The sequence below is a fragment of the Sciurus carolinensis genome, chromosome 5, assembly GCF_902686445.1.
Source record: "Sciurus carolinensis chromosome 5, mSciCar1.2, whole genome shotgun sequence".
Taxonomy (NCBI): Eukaryota; Metazoa; Chordata; class Mammalia; order Rodentia; family Sciuridae; genus Sciurus; species Sciurus carolinensis.
Window position 1 is genome coordinate 148,439,732 of NC_062217.1, and position 14,457 is coordinate 148,454,188.

The 14,457-nt window shown below is 39.8% G+C and overlaps 1 pseudogene; it reads left to right on the top strand.

Moving 5' to 3' along the window:
* The first annotated feature begins 637 nt into the window (after positions 1–637).
* On the top strand, positions 638–1,676 carry LOC124985833 (glyceraldehyde-3-phosphate dehydrogenase-like; annotated as a pseudogene).
* The last annotated feature ends 12,781 nt before the right edge of the window (positions 1,677–14,457 follow it).

A 14,457-nucleotide genomic window follows, 5' to 3' on the forward strand; every position in this document is an offset into this window, starting at 1 on the left:
GGTCAAATATGGTTCCATTCCAAGTTTTCTAAGGAATCTCCATACTGCTTTCCAGAATGGCTGCACTAATTTGCAGCCCCACCAGCAATGTATGAGTGAACCTTTTCTCCCACATCCTCGCCAACACCTATTGTTTCTTGTATTCTTCATAATCACCATTCTAATTGGGGTGAGATGGAATCTTAGGGTAGTTTTGATTTGCATTTCTCTTATTACTAGAGATGTTGAACATTTTTTCATATATCTGTGATTGCTTGTAGATCTTCTTCTGTGAAGTGTCTGTTCATATCCTTAGCCCATTTGTTGATTGAGTTATTTGTATTCTTGGTGTAGAGTTTTTTGAGTTCTTTATATATTCTAGAAATTAGCGCTCTATCTGAAGTATGAGTGGCAAAGATTTTCTCCCATTCTGTAGGCTCTCTCTTCACATTGCTGATAGTTTCCTTTGCTGAGAGAAAGCTTTTTAGTTTGAATCTATCCCAGTTATTGATTCTTGCTTTTATTTCTTGTGCTATGGGAGTCCTGTTAAGGAAGTCTGATCCTAGGCCGACATGTTGAAGATTTGGACCTACTTTTTCTTCTATAAGATGAAGGGTCTCAGCTCTCTGCTCCTCCCATTTGACAGACAGTCGCTTCTTCTCAACTCATGCAGTGCCAGCCGCGTCCCTGAGACACGATGGTGAAGGTCGTAGTGAATGGATTTGGCCGTATTGGGCGCCTGGGCACCAGGGCTGCTTTCAACTCTGGCTAAGTGGATATTGTTGCCATCAATGACCCTTCATTGACCTCAACTACGTGGTTTACATGTTCCAGTATGATTCTACCCATGGTAAATTCCATGGCACAGTCAAGGCTGAGAATGGGAAGCTTGTCATCAATGGAAAGTCCATCTTCATCTTCCAGGAACGAGAACCCGCCAACATCAAATGGGGTGATGCTGGTGCTGAGTATGTTGTGGAATCCACTGGTGTCTTCACTACCATGGAGAAAGCCGAGGCTCATTTGAAGGGTAGTGCCAAAAGGGTCATCATCTCTGTCCCTTCTGCTGATGCCCCCATGTTTGTGATAGGCGTGAACCATGAGAAGTATGGCAATTCTCTCAAGATCGTCAGCAGTGCCTCCTGTACTACCAACTGCTCAGCTCCCCTGGCCAAGGTCATCCATGACAACTTTGGCATTGTGGAAGGACTCATGACCACAGTCATGCCATCACTGCTCCTCAGAAGACTGTGGATGGCTCCTCTGGGAAACTGTGGTGTGATGGCCGTGGGGCTGCCCAGAATATCATCCCTGCATCCACTGGAGCTGCCAAGGCTGTAGGCAAGGTCATCCCTGAACTGAATGGGAAGCTCACTGGCATGGCTTTCCGTGTGCCCACCCCCAATGTGTCAGTTGTGGATCTGACTTGTTGCCTGGAGAAAGCTGCCAAATACGATCACATCAAGAAGGTGGTGAAGCAGGCATCAGAGGGCCCCCTCAAGGGCATCCTGGGCGACACGGAGGACCAGGTTGTCACCTGCGACTTTAACAGTGATACCCACTCCTCCACCTTCAATGCAGGGGATGGTATTGTCCTCAATGATCACTTTGTCAAGCTCATTTATTGGTATGACAATGAATTTGGTTATAGCAACAGGGTGGTGGACCTTATGGTCCATATGGCCTCTAAGGAGTAAGAGCCCCTGGACCATCTGCCCCAGCAAGAACACAGAGGAAGAGAGAGGCCCTCAACTGGGGAGTCCCTGCCCCTAACTCAGTCTCTCAACACACTGAGAATCTCCCCTCCTCCCAATTTCCATCCCAGACCCCCTGAAGAAGGGGAGGGGCTTAGGGAGCCCTACTGTCACATACCATCAATAAAGTTCACTGTACCCCCCCCCAAAAAAAAAATGATGAAGGGTCTCTGGTCTGATTCCAAGGTCCTTAATCCATTTTGAGTTTAGTTTCGTGCATGGTGAGAGATATGGGTTTAGTTTCATTCTGTTGCATATGGATTTCCAATTCTCCTAGCACCATTTGTTGAAGAGGCTATCTTTTCTCCATTGCATATTTTTGGCCCCTTTGTCTAGTATGAGAAAATTGTATTTATTTGGGTTTGTGTCCATGTCTTCTATTCTGTACCATTGATCCACCTTTCTATTTTGGTACCATGCCGTTTTTGTTACTATTGCTTTGTAGTAGAGTTGAAGATCTGGTATTGCGATACCCCCTGCTTCACTCTTTCTGCCAAGGATTGCTTTAGCTATTCTGGGTTTTTTATTCTTCCAGATGAATTTCATAATTGCTTGCTCTATTTCTGTAAGGTACATCATTGGGATTTTAATTGGAATTGCATTGAATCTGTATAGCACTTTTGGTAGTATAGCCATTTTGACAATATTAATTCTTCCTATCCAAGAACATGGGAGATCTTTCCATCTTCTAAGGTTTTCTTTAATTTCTTTCTTTAGTGTTCTGTAGTTCTCATTGTAGAGGTCTTTCACCTCTTTTGTGAGATTGATTCCCAAGTATTTTATTTTTTTCGATGCTATTGTGAATGGGGTAGTTTTCCTAATTTCTCTTTCTGAAGATTCATCACTTATGTATAAAAATGCATTAGATTTATGTGCATTGATCTTATATTCTGCTACTTTACTGAATTCGCTTATGAGATCTAAAAGTTTTCTGGTGGAATTTCCTGGTTCCTCTAAGTATATAATCATATCATCAGCAAATAGGGATACTTTGAGTTCTTCTTTTCCTACTTGTATCCCTTTAATTTCTTTGGTCTGTCTAATTGCTCTGGCTAGAGTTTCAAGGACAATATTGAATAGAAGTGGTGAAAGAGGGTATCCCTGCCTTGTTCCAGTTTTTAGGGGGAATGCTTTCAGTTTTTCACCAGTTAGAATGATATTAGCCATGGGCTTAGCATAGATGGCCTTTACAATGTTAAGGAATGTTCCCACTATCCCCATTTTTTCTAGTGTTTTGAGCATGAAGGGATGCTGTATTTTATCGAATGCTTTTTCTGCATCTATCGAAATAATCATGTGATTCTTGACTTTAGTCTGTTGATATGGTGAATTACATTTATTGATTTACATATGATATGGTGAAATACATTTATTGCCTCCCTGGGATAAAACCCACTTGATTGTGGTGCACTATCTTTTTAATATATTTTTGTATGTGATTTGCTAAAATTTTGTTGAGAATTTTTACATCTATGTTTATTAAAGCTATTGGACTGAAATTTTCTTTCCTCAATGTGTCTTTGTCTGGTTTAGGTATCAGGGTGATATTGGTTTCATAGAATGAGTTTGGGAGGATTCCCTCCTCTTCTATTTCATGGAATACATTGAGGAGTATTGGAATGAGCTCTTCTTTAAAGGTTTTGTAGAACTCGGCTGAGAACCCATCTGGACCTGGACTTTTCTTTGTTGGTAGACTTTTGATGACTTCTTCTATTTCATTACTTGAAATTGATCTATTTAAATTGTGTGTGTCCTCCTGGTTCAGTTTAGGTAACTCATATGTCTCTAGAAACCTGTTGATGTCTTTGAGATTTTCTCTTTTGTTGGAGGAGAGATTTTTAAAATAGCTTCTAATTATGTTTTGTATTTCAATCATGTCTGCATGGTATTTCCTTGTTCATTCAGAATTTTAGTAATTTGAGTCTTCTCTCTTCTTCTCTTAGTGTGGGTAAGGGTTTATCAATTTTGTTTATTTTTTCAAAGAACCAACTATTTATTTTGTCAATTTTTTCAGTTGTTTCTTTTATTTCAATTTCATTGATTTCAGCTCTGATTTTAACTATTTCCTGTCTTCTACTACTTTTGGTGTTGTTCTGTTCTTTTTCTAGGGCTTTGAGCTGTAGAGTTAGGTCATTTATTTGTTGATTTTTTCTTCTTTTATTGAATGTGCTCCATGAAATAAATTTTCCTCTGAGAACTGCTTTCATAGTGTCCCAGAGATTTTGATATGATGTATCTTTGTTCTAGTTTACCTCTAAGAATTTTTAAATTTCCCTCCTGATGTCTTATGTTATCCATTCATCATATAATAGCATATTGTTTAATCTCCAGGTGTTGGAGTAGTTTGTTTTTTACTCTGTCATTTATTTCAATATCAATCCATTATGATCTGATAGAATACAAGGTAGTATCTCTATCTTCTTGTATTTGCTAACATTAGCTTTGTGGCATAAAAATATGGTCTATTTTAGAGAAGGATCCATGCACTGCTGAGAAGAAAGTGTATTCACTCTTGGTTGGATGGTATATTCTATATATGTCCATTAAGTCTAAATTATTGATTGTGTTATTGAGATCTATGGTTTCTTTGTTCAATTTTTGTTTGGAGAATCTGTCCAGTGGTGAGAGAGGTGTATTAAAATCACCTAGTATTATTGTGTTGTGGTCTATTTGATTTCTGGAATTGAGAAGGATTTGTTGGATGTACCACTGTTTGGGGCATAGATATTTATGTCTTGCTGATTTATGCTTCCCTTAAGCAGTATGAAATGTCCTTCTTTATCCCTTCTGACTACCTTTGGCTTGAAGTCCACATTATCTAATGAGGATGGATGCTCCGGCTTTTTTGCTGTGTCCATGTGCATGGTATGTTTTTTCCCAACCTTTCACCTTGAGTCTGTGGGTATCTCTTTCTATGAGGTGAGTCTCTTGCAGGCAGCATATTGTTGGATCTTTCTTTTTAATCTAATCTGCTAGTCTATGTCTTTTGATTGATGAGTTCAGATCACCAACATTCAGGGTTATTTTTATTATTATTATTTTTTGTGGTACTGGGGATTGAACCCAGGGCCTTGTGCATGCGAGGCAGACACTCTACCAACAGGGTTATTATTGAGATATTATTTGTATTCCCAGTCATTTGGCTCATTTTTGGTTTTTTGACACAACTTGGTTTCTCCTTTATTTGGTTGTTCCTTTAGGGTAGTTCCTCCCTTTGCTGATTTACATCATTGTTTTTCATCTCTTCCTCATGAAATATTTTGCTGAGAATGTTCTGTAGTGCTGGCTTTTTTTTTTTTGTAAATTCTTTTAGCTTTTGTTTATCATGGAAGAATTTTATTTCATCATCAAATCTGAAGGTAAGTTTTGCTGGGTATAAGATTCTTGGTTGGCATCTGTTTTCTTTCAGAGCTTGAAAAATGTTGTTCCAGGCCCTTCTAGCTTTTAGGGTCTGGGTTGAAAAATCTCTGATATCCGTATTGGTTTCCCCCTGAATGTAATTTGATTTTTTTCTCTCGCAGCCTTTAAAATTCTGCCTTTATTTTGTATGTTAGGTATTTTCATTATAATAAGCCTTGGTGTGGGTCTATTGTAATTTTGTATGTTTGAAGTCCTATAAGCCTCTTGTATTTGATTTTCCATTTCATTCTTCAGATGTTGGAAATTTTCTGATATTATTTCATCGAATAGATTGTTCATTCCTTTGGTTTGTTTCTCTGTGCCTTCCTCAATCCCAATAATTCTTAAATTTGGCTTTTTCATGATATCACATAATTCTTGTAGATTCTGTTCATGATTTCTTACCATCTTCTCTGTTTGGTCAACTTTGTTTTCATGGTTAAATATTTTGTCTTCAATGTCTGAGGTTCTGTCTTCCAGGTGTTCTATCCTATTGGTTATGCTTTCTATGGAGTTCTTTATTTGGTTTATTGTTTCCTTCATTTCAAGGATTTCTGGTTTTTTTTTTTCAGTATCTCTCTTTATTGAAATGATCTTTTGCTTCCCGCATTTGCTCTTTTAACTGTTGAGTGGTGCGATCATTCAAAGCCTGCATTTGCTCTTTCATCTCATTGTTTGCTTCTCTGATCATTTTAATTATGCACATTCTGAACTCCCTTTCTGACATTTCTTCTGCCATGATGTCATTGGATTTTATTGCTGTAGCATCTAAGTTTGTTTAAAACATTTTCTTCCCTTGTTTTCTCCTATTGCTCAGGTATATATCCTTCTAGTAGTGAAACTCTGAGATATTGCAGATTTCCTCTATTGACTACTATTGTCCCTGTAGATTTCCAATAACTCACCTCCTAGCCTTCAGTAGCCTGAAGTCTTGCAGGAAGTTGATAATGCGGTGCTCCACAAGGAAGCTGCCCCTCTAGGGGTGGTGGCCTTTAGGTGGGGTATATTCCCTGTCAGTGGGCAGAGGTGCCTCCACTTGTTGACTGATGGTCAGTCAAAGGGGTACTAGACTATAGACTGGGGCTCGTCCACTGGCTTGCTCCATGATGCAGGTGGGCTGACTCACCCGCCCGCTCTGTGATGGCAACCAACCTCAGTGTGGTGGTTGGGCGGGGTCCTCACTCCCACTCTTTTGATAAGAGAATTTAATCTATTAAAATTAATAATTGCTAGGGAAGGACTTGCTACTTCCATTTTGTTGATTATTTTCTGGTTCTTTTGTGGATCCTTTGTTTTTATCTCTGTCATCCTTGTGATTTTTTTCTAATGGTGTACTTTGATTCTTTACTTTGATCTTTGTGTATCTACTATAAGTTTTTGCTGTGTGGTCACCATGAGGCTTATGTAAAATATAACAGACTGTTTTAAGATGATAGTGACTTAAAAGACAACTTTCCTATGTTCATATATGAATATACCACCAGTGAAACTCTACATTATGTACAATCACAAAAATGGGATCCTAATTAGAATAAATTATTCTCCATGTATGTATAATATGTCAAAATATACTCTATTGTTATGTATATCTAAAAAGAACAAATTAAAAATAATGACATTGATCACATTTTAAATACCTTGATATTTTTACTCTGCACCCCCATTTTGTTTTTGATGTCACAATTTATGTCTTTTAATATTTTATATCCCTGAACAAATTATTGTAGCTATTATTCTTTATAGTGGCTTTATCCTTTCATCTTCTTACTAAATAAAAGTGTATAGAGATCATGATTGCACCAAAGGATCTGCACCATGAAATGGACAGGGTACTTTTACCAGTAAGTTTTATATTTAGCATGTTTTCATATTTCTAATCTGCATCATTTTCATCAGTGTAAAGAACTTTCTAAATCTTCTATTTTTTATGTAAGCAATCATTGTGACAAACTTCCCTCTTAGTTCTGATTTTGCTGCATTCCACAAGTTTTGGAATGTACTTCCATTATCATTTGTTTCAAGAAATTTTTAAATTCCCCTCTGACTTCTTTGAGTCAGTGTTTATTCAAAAGTGTGTTGTTTGGTTAATTTGAATAATTCCCAACACTTGGATAATTTAAATATTTCTTTTATTGTTGACTTCTGGTTTTATTCCAATGTGATTGGGAAAGATATAGGATATGATTTCAGTTTTTTAAACTGTGACCTAATATGTCATCTATTCTAGAGAAAGTTTTACATGCTGATGAAAAGAATGTGTATTCTGTAGTTGCTGGATGGAATATTCTGTACATGTCAGTTAAATCCATTTGATCTTTAAAATAATTTGATTCTGCTTCTTGATTTTTTTTTTTTTTTGTCTGAATGATCTGTCCATTGAAGAAAGTGGAGTGTTCAAATCCCCCTCCATTATTGTTCTGAAGCCTTTCTTCCCTTTAGGTCTAATAGTGTTTGGTTTTATAAAATTGGGTGCTCCAGTATTAGGGTCATACAGATTTACAGGCATTATATCTTCTTGCTGAATCAATTCCTAGACCATTTTATAGTGATTTTCTTTGTTTCTTCTTACAGTTTTTGTCTTGAAATCCATTTCTGTTAGATATAAGAATAGCCACTCCTACTTGCTTTAGATTCCATTTACTTGGAATATAATTTCTATTGTTTCACTTTCAGCTTGTGCATTTTTACTTCTGAGGTGAGTGACTTGTAGGTAATGTGTTGTTGGTTCTTTTTTTTAAATTCATTTAGTTGGCATATATCTCTTAATTGGAGAATTTGCCTATTTACATTCAAGGTTCATTGATTTTTCTTCTAGTTGTTTTGAATACTTTGTTCTACTGTTGTTCATCTTTGTGATTTGATGGTTTATTGTATAGATAATGTTTGATTCTTTTTCTCTTTTGTTTATCTACTCTTTTAGTGGAACATATTTTTTCACATGCTTTCATGGTGGTAGTTATCTTTCTCTTCTGGATGTAGGATTCCCTTAAGCATCTTTTGTAAGGCTGGTCTGGTAGCAATTAATTCTCTGCTTTTGCTCTTCTTGGAGGGTCTTTATTTCTTCTTCATTTCTGAATAATAACCTTGCTGGGCATAGAAATCTTGGTTGGCAGTTATTTCCTTTCAGGACTTTGAATACGTCATTCTATTCCCTCCTGGCCTGTAGGGTTTCTGCTGAAAAATCTGCTCTTTGTCTATAGGCAATACTTTTAAATGTGACTTGCTGCTTTTCACTTGTGAATTTTAGAATTCTTTCTTTGTCTTTTACTTTTGACAGTTTAACTATAATATGCTGTGGTGAAGATATTTTCTGAACATCTATTTTGGATCCTATAAGCTTCTTGCACACAGTTGTTCATTTTTTCCCCAAGATCAGGAAACTTTTCTGCTATTATTTCATTAAATTGGTTTTCTATGCCCTTAACTTTTTTTCTCCTCTCCTTAAGGTATTCCAGGAATATGAAAATTTTTTTCAAATGGTGTCAAAGATCTTGAATGCTCTCTTCATTCTTCTTTCTTTTTAAAAATTTTTTAAAAAATTTTTTTGGTCTGGGATATTTCAAAAGATCTATCTTCAAGTTCAGATGTTTTTACTTCTGCTTGATATAGTCTGTTGTAGTCTGTTGTTGAGGCTTTCAATATTTTTATTTAACTTATTGAGGCCTTCCACTTCTAAGATTTCTGTTTGGACTCTTTCAAAAATCTCTTTTTGCTGAGTTTATCATTTTTTTCCTGCATTATCTTCATAATTTCATTTAACTGTTTATCTATATTCTTGTGGATGTCATTAAGTTTGTTTATAATCATTCTTTTAAATTCTCATTCATTTCAATAACTTTGGTATTATGTTCTTTTGGAAGTTCACACTACCTCATTTTTTCATATTTCTTGTGCTTCTATTGAGATTTATACATCTGGTGGATCAGATATCTCTGCCATTTTTATGGGAGGTCTTCTTAGTGACTTTCTCTTGAAGATGTATCATGGGGTGTTGATTTCTTATGCAATGTTGATTTCCATTTCAACTGGGCTTCTTAGTGGAGTCTCCCTGTAGCTTCTTTGGCTGTGATCATTGACTTTTGAAGTTCGTCTGACTTTTGGCAGATTTGGAGAGACCCACTGCCTCTGTAGGCTGTGAAAAGTTGGGACAATCTAACAGTTCAGGTGGGTATGGGGTTCTGTGGGCTACTTCACCAATGGGAGTGGTGGTCCCTATGAGGCAAGGTGGTTTCTGTAGGTACTTTTGATACTAGCTGTGCCACTAGCAAGGTCCTCTGGCACTCATGGCCCCAACAGTGATAAGGGGTCCGAAGCACTTGTTCTTTGACCAGTCAGTGGTGTGGGCTCAGACTTTGCACAGAGGGAAGTGGTGGTAGGAATCACAGTGCCCGTTCTGTGGTCTTGACACCCAGTTCTGAAAGCAGTACATGGTCAGACAAGGTTTGGGGTGACTGTTAGTGGGAACCCTGTAAGTGGGGTGGCAGTAGGAAGTGTCATGTTCCTCTCTGCCATATCAATGAGTGATTGCCTGGGAGCAGGACCTTGGCCAGGGCCAGGCAAAGTTCTTCTCTGGATCCCCTTTGGCTCTGTGTGCCTGGGGTTGGGCAATAGCTAGAACCATGGAGTTGCTTAAGGCCCCCTCCAGCACAATCCCGTGGGCAGGCAAACTAGCAGTGATTATGGCATTCCCTCCTCACCCTGTCAGAAATAGGTCCTTGAGCACTAGTGCAGGGGGAAGAAGTGGAGGGAACCATATGAGCGTCTGCCTTGAGTCTTGGCACTAGTATGAGTCCACATGCTGCTGGCCACACCCTAGGTCTCAGAGGGCAAGCTCTCTGATCTACTGGTGCTCAAGGGGGACACCCTCCATATTACTCTGTGTTGCAACACGTGTTCCCTATAATGGAGGCCACCCACTGGACTTAGATCATACTCTGCTGGACCAAATTGGGCTAATGAGGCAACTACCCCAAAGCCAGTGCAGTGGAATGGCCCAATAGTTCACTTGTTTAAGATATCTCCTGGGTACAAACACCCTGGTAGCTCACTTGCTGGGAGATGAGATTCTTTTTCAAAGCAGAGTTACTGTACAGATTTCAGGTTATTTATCTAAATGGGCTGCAGGACTGTGAGGATTTTGAAAATCTCCAGTAGCTAAGGTTACCAGAATCCACACTGATAAGAGTTTGCCAGATTCTCTTTCACACTTACCCTGCAAAGGGAGACTCTCCTCTCCCTTTGTTGTGAAACCAAGATGGCAAATACCAAGGTATTTTGTTTTTCTTAGTATGCTGTTATCCCAGGTCTCTGAATCTTACAAGGTTCTGATATCTTTCTTCCTGACTTTTGGTGTTCTCCCATGGTTACTTGCCTTAAAATGCAGCTATACACCTATTTTTTGGCTCTTCTTTGTGGAGAAGGACGTGGGTGTTGGAAAGGGAGTGTTGGGAGTCTCAATTTAGCCATCATGAATCCCCTCTTTCATTTGGTTTTTTAAATATTTACATATGTGTATAAATTTTCAATCTGTTAAATTAATCTTTAGTCATTTATTATTTTCCTGAAAAAAAATTATAATTTTTCTGAAGTTCACTGAGCTTCTTTAAGACAATTATTTTGTATTATGTCAGGCTGTTCATACATCCCAATTTCTTTAGGGTTGGTTACTGGTGCTTTTTTTCCTTTGAGGACATGCTTCCCTGATTGTTTTTGATCTTTGTAGCCATGTGTTGGTGTCTACACATTTGAAGTAGAAATGTATCCCAGTCTTTGCAGACTGGCTTTATCTGGGAAAGCCCTTCACTAGTCAGCCCTTCCAGAGCTTCTGGGCAGGCTGTCTGGTATTGCATATGGGCAGGCTTGCTGCTTGGAATTCTCACACAGTCTAGCGTGATCTCTGTGTCAGCAGTCAGCCAGTCCTGGAACCTGGATCTGAGGGTTGGGGCCTGGAGCCAGGATCCACTGGGTGGATTTGTTGGTTGTATTCATGACAGTAGGCTTGGAGCATGGGTCTCCAAGAGAGGGCTGGAGCCTGTATTCATGGGGCTGGCCTGAAGCCTGAATCCATAGGAAATGACCTGGTGCTAGGGTCGGTCTTGAGTCTATGGGGGCTGACCAGGTGCTAAGGCAGGTCTGGTGCCTGAATCCAAGGGGTTGGTGCTAGGGCATGTCTGGAGCCTGGGTCTGTGGAGCTATCCTGAGTCCACAGGAGCAGACCTGGGCTCCACTGGGTCTAGTGATGCTAATGCTAGGGTTGGAAGCAAAGTCTGGTTCTCACTTCCCATTCTTTTCCCCAAGATGAGGGTATCTCGTTCCATGCTGTGTGCTGGGGGTTGGGGAAAGGGGTGATATGGGCAATGTAAACTGAACTTTCTATCTTCTTCATTGTCTTTTTCTTATTTCTGAGTTGTATGCAGATGCTGTAAAATCTCACTTGGTTTCCTCAGTTCTTTTTTTTTTTTTTATTGTAAACAAATGGGATACGTGTTGTTTCTCTGTTTGTACATGGCGTAAAGGCATACCATTTGTGTAATCATAAATTTACATAGGGTAATGTTGTTCGATTCATTCTGTTATTTTTTCTCTTCCCCCCCCCACCCCTCCCACCTCTCTTTTCCCTCTATACAGTCCTTCCTTCCTCCATTCTTGCCCCGCTCCCTAACCCTAACTCTAACCTGGTTTCCTCAGTTCTTATGAAGATATTTTCATGTGTGGAGAGTTGTTCAAACTGTTTTTGTAGGGGGTTTAAAGTTGGGTTTGGGATTTCTATCTGGGTAAATATGTTCACATTTCTTATCCTCTGAACATCAATTTTGTCATTTCTACCTATCTTACAGCATTGTTGGGAGGAATGAAATACAATAATAATTCATAGTGCCTGGTTTAATGAGTGGAAGATGTTGTTTTGACCTCTGAGCTCCTGATGTAGAAGGTTTTCAGAATCCCTCCAGGTTGTGATATTGTGTGCCATGGGATATTACCTGGGATCAAGGAATACTGGCATCATATAGAATAAAAAAAAATAAAAACTTCCATCACTTCCATCACTTCCATCTCACATTTGGAGGGTCTTCTTTTAGGTGTAGATGGACACAATACCTTTTATTTATTTGTTTTTATATGGTACTGAGGATTGAACGCAGTACCTCACACATGTGAGGCAAGCGCTCCACCACTGAGCCACAATCCCAGTCCTGGAGGGTCTTCGTTGCGCAGTTTGAGCATTAGGCCTTTGCTTTGTTGTGATGGTATTAGTGGATAACTGGGGCAGATGTCAACACAAGAAAGTGACCTAAAAAGTGAGTGGGAGAAAAGATGGAGGGGGGGACTGGGGAGGAACTGGAAAGAATCAGCTTGGCAATAGAGAACTGAATGGAGAGGGATTTTGAATTGGAGAATAGAAGAGGATAATTCAGACTGATGCTGGAGAAGGTGAAGTTTTGGGTCAAGAGATGTTTGAAGATTTTCGTTGTTGTTGGGGTAGTACTGGGGGTTGAAGCCAGGGCCTCCTTGCACATGCTTGGCAAGTGCTGTAGCACTGAGCTGCATCCCCAGCCCCTTTTAAACTTTTGTATTTTGAGACAGGGTCTAAGTTGCCTAGGTTGGCCTCAAACTTGCCATCCTCCTGCCCCAGACTCCCAAGTAGCTGGGATTACAGGTGTGCACCACCAGACCCAGGAAAATAATTTTTATAGGAAGTTTTGCTTTGAGACATGTAGGTAGGGTTACCCTCTCCTTCCGCAGACCCAAGAAATTTTTAGTAATGGTCTCTACAACTCTTCACTACCTTGAAGGAAGTTTTGTGCTTTAAGCAAAAAGGGTTTTTTTTTGTTTGTTTTGTTTTTATGTCCAGAGAGGTTGTGATTAGACAAAATTCAAGAACAGAGTTGCTCCTAAAGACCTTGATCTCTTGCTTTCCTACATCTGATATGATCCTTTTGCATTACTGGTCTTCTGCCAGATCAGTAGAGCTGAAGGGTGTGAGGGTGGATACTTTAGGTGGGGAGGATATCGTGGGAGTGACAACCAGCTAGTAATAACCAGCTCTTAGGTGAAGCATTCTTCATGCAGGACTATATTTCTGGATTTCTCTTCCTCATAGCTTTGAGTGTAGAACATAAGTAGAGGGACTGACTCAACTGAACGCATCATCCTAAGCATGTGGCCATGTTTAAGCCCTCTGCACACATAACTTCTTTCCATTTTCTGGCTGGATCATATGTGGGTACTTGTTACCTTCCTGCTGTCTTCTACACTGTCCCCAAGCTGGAGACCTGGGAACTGCATATCTCAGAGCTTCTGGCCAACAGGATCAGAACAAATATGGAAGCCATTACTATTCCTCTAACAAAGATGGTCAGGCACGAGGTCTTGAGCAAACAGGAGTGTTTGGTGTCTTCCGGATGTTTTTCTATCAATCATGTACACTTCAAATAGACCTGGAGGATCAACCTGCAGATATCAGCCTGCAGTCTGGGATGGCTAGGTCTGCCTGGAGCTGGGCTTTACTGGGTTGGAGTCTGGAGGCAATGCCTGGTGCTAACTTCCCTCTTTCCCCCACCAGAGGGCATCTCTCCTCATGCCTTGCTGCCTGAAGCTGAGGGGTGGTGTAGGTAACATAACAACTGCCCTTCCTACTCTCTTCAGCCCAGATGCTGTGACATCTAATCTGGTTTCCTTAGCTCTTAAAACATCATCTCGTGGATGGAGAATTGTTGAAACTGACATTTCCCTGGGGGATGAGTGCTGGAAAATCCTATCCATCATCTTGCTGATGTCCTGTCCTAGCATTCTGCATGCATTGACTCATTCATTCCTTACCACAGTCCTTTGAGGTGGACAGTATTACTACCTCTACCCTAGATGAGGTAACTGAATCATGGGTTAGGCCAATTGCGAAAGTCATGCAGCTATTAAGTGGCAAGACTGAGAGAGCCTGTGACCTGCATTTAAACTCATAACCTGTCAAAATCTCGATGTGTGACTTGGGCAATTCAGAATGACCTCAGCCACTTTCCCTAGATTGTAAAATGAAGGAATGGTCTAGATGACCTATACATTTCTTTCCTTGTCTTTCCTTGTCTGCCTATACAACCACATTTTCTATAGCTTAATGTCATTGCCAAGCACAGTGGCACACCCCTGAAATCCCAGTCAGGAGGCTGAGGCAGAAAGATCACAAGTTCAAGTTCAGCCTGGGCAACTTAGTGTCTCAAAAAAATAAAAAGGGCTGGGGATGTAGCTCAGTGGTGGAGTGTTTGCCTAGCACACAAGAGGTCCTGGGTTCAATCCCCAGTTGAGGGAAGAAAAGTGAGGCAATTGCTTG